This window comes from Hypanus sabinus, chromosome X1 (assembly GCF_030144855.1).
Source record: "Hypanus sabinus isolate sHypSab1 chromosome X1, sHypSab1.hap1, whole genome shotgun sequence".
Classification (NCBI taxonomy): Eukaryota; Metazoa; Chordata; class Chondrichthyes; order Myliobatiformes; family Dasyatidae; genus Hypanus; species Hypanus sabinus.
The window spans coordinates 12,294,484-12,300,483 of record NC_082738.1 but is presented as its reverse complement, the minus strand read 5'-3'; positions in this window follow the sequence as shown (position 1 = coordinate 12,300,483).

Genomic DNA, 6,000 nt, shown 5'->3' with positions numbered 1-6,000 from the left:
TGGCTCCGACTTCACTTGTCAGCCATGGTAGTATCCTTCTTCCCTTTGAAATTTTCTTCTTATTTGGAATATATCTGTCTTGCGCTTCCCTCATTTTTTTGCAGAAATTCCAGCCATTGCTGCTCTGCCGTCCTTCCTGCTAGTGTCCCTTTCCAGTCAGCCTTGGCCAGTTCCCCTCTCATGCCATTGTAATTTCCTTTATTCCATTGAAATACCAACACATTGAATTTAGTTTCTCCTCAAATTTCAAAGTGAACTCATAGAAACAAAGAAACATAGAAAAGCTACAGCACAATACAGGCCCTTTGGCCCACAACGCTGTGCCGAACATGTCCTTACCTTAGAAATTACCTAAACTTACCTATAGCCCTCTATTTTTCTAAGCTCCATGTAGCTATCCAGGAGTCTCTCAAAAGACCCCATTGTTTCTGCAACCAGAACTGAGCACAGTACTCCAAATGGGGTCTGACCAGGGTCCTATATAGCTGTAACATTACCTCTCAGCTCCTAAATTCAATTCCACGATTGATGTAAGCCAATACACTGTACGCCTTCTTAACCACAAAATCAACCTGCGCAGCTGCTTTGAGTGTCCTATGGACTCAGACCCCAAGATCCTTCTGATCCTCCACACTGCCAAGAGTCTTATCATTAATACTATATTCTGCCATCATATTTGACCTACCAAAATGAACCACCTCACACTTAACTGGGTTGAACTCCATCTGCCACTTCTCAGCTCAGTTTTGCATCCTATCAATGTCCCGCTGTAACCTCTGACAGCCCTCCACACTATCCACAACACCCCCAACCTTTGTGTCATCAGCAAACTTGCTAACCCATCCCTCCACTTCCTTATCCAGGTCATTTATAAAAATCACGAAGAGTAAGGGTCCCAGAACAGATCCCCAAGGCACTCCACTGGTGACCGACATCCATCCAGAATATGACCTGTCTACAACCACTCTTTGCCTTCAGTGGGCAAGCCAGTTCTGGATCCACAAAGCAATGTCCCCTTGGATCCCATGCCTCTTTACTTTCTCAATAAGCCTTGCATGGGGTACCTTACCAAATGCTTTGTTGAAATCCAAGTACACTACATCCACGGCTCTACCTTCATCAATGTGTTTAGTCACATCCTCAAAAAATTAAATCAGGCTCTTAAGGCACGACTTGCCCTTGACAAAGCCATGCTGACTATTCCTAATCATATTATGCCTCTCCAAATGTTCATAATTCCTGCCTATCTCCATCAACTTACCAACCACTGAGGTAAGACTCTCTGGTCTATAATTTATTGGGCTATCTCTACTCTCTTTCTTGAATAAGGAAACAACATCTGCAACCCTCCAATCCTCTGGAACCTCTCCCGTCCCTATTGATGATGCAAAGATCATTGCCAGAGGCTCAACAATCTCCTCCCTCACTTCCCACAGTAGTCTGGGGTACATCCCGTCAGGTCCTGGTGACTTATCCAACTTGATGCTTTCCAGCTGTGTGGATTGTATGCACTCCTGATGTAGTCAGTGGTCTGTCTGTAGCCATTCCTGGTTTGGGTAGTGGACTGACTATACTGACCCCTGGAGTGGTCAGTGATCTGGCTGTACCCACTCCTGGTATGGTCAGGCATCTGGCTGTATCCACTGCTTGTGTGGACCATGGCTGGAAGTCCTGTTATCCCAGTGAGGGGCTGGGTGAACTTTAACCCAAGTAGCAGAGTTCTGTTTCCCCATTGTCTCCCGTTCCGAGGTCTCTGTTGGGTCCTCCATTCAGAAGTCATGTTGAGTTTGAATCAGTTGGTGATTTGGCTCTGTCTTTAAGAATGGGGTTAATTTTGAACTGGGGCCTGGAATTTGGGTAGGCTGCTCTCCCATGTGACATGGTTTACCACGCTACAAAATGCTGTGTGTTAGTGGGAAGGAGCAAACGAGACTGAACAGGAGCCTCTCAGTGTTCCCTCTTTCACCTTTGAACCACCTTCACCCCCTCCTCTCTGCAGCACTACCCCCTCCCTTTGACCAGGGATATATTTTAAGGAGTGATTGCACGAGAAGTCAGACCCATAAACGGTGAACTGCTTCGGGTCTTAAGTCAGAGACTCGTTGACTTAAATGGAGGTGTTCTGCTGTCTGCACCCTAGGGTGTTTGTGGAATGTCGACTGATTCTGGCCATGCCTGAAGCTGACGATATTCAGTAGTGCTTGGCCTCAGAGGTCTGGAAATCGGATCAACCAAAACAGCTTTAACTCGTCCAGAGAGGCAGGAGAACAGCACCTGTTCCAGGCTGACAGTCGTGGGAACAGAATCTGAGAGCACAGGAGGGGGGTGGTGGGACATAGTTCAGGTGAGATCCTGTTCCTGTCTGAGACATACGCCTCCCCAACACACTGACTCCTCCCATTACACCTCCCCTATCCTTCACGAGCTCCAGCCCTCCCCATTCTCTCCACACTAGTCACAGAGCAGGATATCCACCCAGTCATCCCTTCCTGGTCTATTCTGGTTCTGAGGCCTCTAGTCAACCTGAAGGACTGTCTTTTTTTGGTAACTACTTGTAGACAGAAATAATGTCAGTGAAGTTGGAGGGTGTGTCAGGGGAGCAGTTTTAATTAGCTAAATGCTGGTGTGTCAAATGTTAGGCAGGAGATATCACAGACTGGTCCCCAAAGGAAGTGAAATGAAATCTGGAAAATGCTCCTAATTTGGCAGTTCAATGTGTCAGCTTTATTTGATTTAAAATTAGATGCAGTTTTCTGCTAGACCCTCGTGCAATTGGATCCTGGATTTCCTCACTTGTAGACCAACCCCAGTCAGTTTGGATCGGCAAAAACATCTCCTCCACAATCTCCATCAGCACAGGAGCACCACAGGGATGTGTGCTTAGCCCTCTGCTCTACTCGCTTTACACCTATGACTGTGTGGCTAAGTACAGCTGATGACACCACTGTTGTGGGCTGTATCAAAGGCGGTGATGAATCAGCATACTGGAGGGAGATTGAAAACTTGGCTGAGTGGTGTTTTAGCAACAACCTCTCACTCAATGTGAATAGCACCAAAGAACTGATAATAGACTTCAGGAGAGGGGAACCTGAGGTCCATGGGCCAGTATTCATCGGAGGATCAGAGGTGGAGAGGGTCGGTAGTTTTAAATTCCTGGGTGTCACAATCTCAGAGGACCTGTCCTGGACCCATCATGTAAATATTATTGCCAAGAAAGCACGACAATACCTCTACTTCCTCAGGAGTCCGTGGTGATTTGACATGTCATCAAAAACCTTGACCAACTTCTATGGATGTGTGGTGGAAAGTGCTGACTGGCTGCATTACAGCCTGGTGTGGGAACACCAATGCCTTTGAGCAGAAAATCCTACAAAAAGGTAGTAGTGGCCCAGTACATCACGGGTAAAACCCTCCCTACCATTGAGCACATCTACATGAATCACTGTTGTAGAAAAGCAGCATCCATCATCAAGGATCCTCCCCACCCAGGCCAGGCTCTCTTCTCACTGCTCCCATCAGGTTGAAGGTACAAGTGCCTCAGGACTCACACCACCAGGTTCAGGAACAGTTACTACCCCTCAACCATCAGGCTCTGGAACAAAAGGGGATAACTACACTCATTTAAGGACTCTTTTATCTTACTATTTCATAATTGTTATTTATTGCTGTTTATTTATTATCTGCACTTGCACAAGGCACACAACCTTGTGGTGTACCTCTGCTGATGGAGATCATGGAGGAGATGTTGTTAATTCAAACTGACTGGCTTTTGCAAGTGAGGAAATCAAGAATCCAACTGCACAAGCTCTTGAAGCTTATTGATTAGTTTTGAGGGGATGATAGTATTGAATGTCGAGCTATGGTTGATAAAGAGCACCCTGATGTATACGTGTTTGCTGTCCAGATGTTCCTGAGTTGAGTGAAAATCCAATCAGATGGCACCTGGACCTGTTGCTCCGGTAGATAAATTGGAGTGCATCCAAGTTGCTGCTCAGGCTGGACTTGATATGTTTCATCACCAACCTCTCAAAGTAGTATATCCCCTGGGGACATCCACTTTAATGTTCTTTAAGGGACCCTCCTATGGACCCCAGCTGTGCTTGCCTCTTTGTTGGCTATGTGATGCAGTCCCTGTTCCAAACCTTCCCCAGATCCACTCCCCAATTCATTCTCTGTTGTACTGACGCTGCTTCCTGTATCTGCATGAATTTTATCACTTTCCCATCCACCGTCCACCTTGTTTTCAAATTCACATGAATCATTTCAAACACATTTCTCCCTTTACTAGATCTCTCTGTCTCCATCTCAGGAGACAAACTACCCACTGATATTTTCTATAAACCCAGTGACTCACACAGCTACATAACTGCACCTCTTCCCACCCTTTCTCCTGTAAGGGTGCCGTTCCTTTCCCCCAGTTTCTCTGTCTTCAGTGTGTTTACTCTCCAGACAAGGCTTCCTGTTCCAGAAGATTCCTTTCTCGGAAGTCTGGCTTCCCTACTGGAGTGGTTGGTGGAGTCTGATCTCACATCTCCTCTGTTTCTTGGTCTTCTGCTCTCACACTACCTCCCTCCCTCCAAACAGAGATAGTTATTCATTTTAACAGCTAGCAAAACACTGTCAATAAGAACTTTGATCTCCTCTGGGTTTGACTCCTTGGCCTGCTCATTATCTCCCCACCCACCCCTCTCTGGCTCCTGGCATTTCCCCTGCCCTCACAGTAGGTGTAACACCTTCGCCTTCCCCACCAGCCAAGCATCCAAGGTGAGGCAGAGATTCACCTGCACCTGCTCCAACCTTGTCACTGCACTCAGTGCTCCTGACGTGGCCTCTTCTACGTCGAGGAGACCAAGCTGAGGACTGAGCACCCATGCTCCGTCTGCAGTGGCTGTCCCCATCACCCTTCGACCGCTCCATCCTTGGCCTTCTCTAGTGCCAGGATGAAGCCCAACACCAACTTTTTTTCCCTCCTGTCCTTATCTTCTCCCCCCCACCCCTTTCTGATCGCTCCAATCCTCCCATTCTTGTCCCCTTTCCTACAGATCCACAGTCTCCCTTCCTCCTTATTTGTCCCCTCTTTCTTTGTGTTCCATCCTCCCACTTCACACACAGGTTGACCTCACCCCACTCACCTGGGTCCGGCTGCCCCAGTGGGCCCCATTCTCAGCTCCTTTACTGATCCAAATCCAATGGTTTGTGTTCCTGCTGATCTCCCTCCACAACTATCTGCCATCTTGACGATCCCCTCCCCTACCTTGTTGCATCCAAATGCTTTTCCTTTCTCTCCTCTCTCTTTGTCTGCCTCCATCTGTCATTCACCTGCCACAGTCTCCCAGACTTCTCTCGTGCTCATATCCCCTACCTGCCAGTTATCTTACACCCCACCTCAGCTCACCAATGGCCTTGGAATCTGTTCTCACTACTCTTCTTCTCACCTCTCCAGATTCTGTCCTGATTGAAACATTGACAACTCTCTTCCACTAACAGCTGCTTGTGTGTTGCTCCAGATTCTAGCACCTACAGTCTCTTGAGTCTCTGTTGTAACATCTCTTTCTTTATCTCAAGTGCTCTTGCATTTTAGCACAATCCACACTGGTCTCACTATGCTTCATGTCCTTCTTGGTAAATACTGATGTAAAGTACTCATTTAGAACCTCACCTACGTCCTCCACTTCCAAACTAATGTTTCCACACCCTCACCCTTTCTGTTGAGTGGGCTCACATTCTCCCTAGTTATCCTCGTGCTCTTGATGTATGTATCGAATGCCTTGGGATTCTCTTTTATCCTACTTCCCAAGGACATTTCATGATCCCTCTTGGTTGTTCTTGTTTCCATATTGAGTTCTTTTCTAGCTTCTTTATAATCCTCAAGGGCTTGGTTTGATTTTAGCTTCCTATACCTTGCATCTGGCTTTCTCTTCTTGACTAAATATACCACCTCTCTCAACATCCAATGTTCCCCGACCTTGCCATCCTTGTCCATTATTCTTTCTGGACATA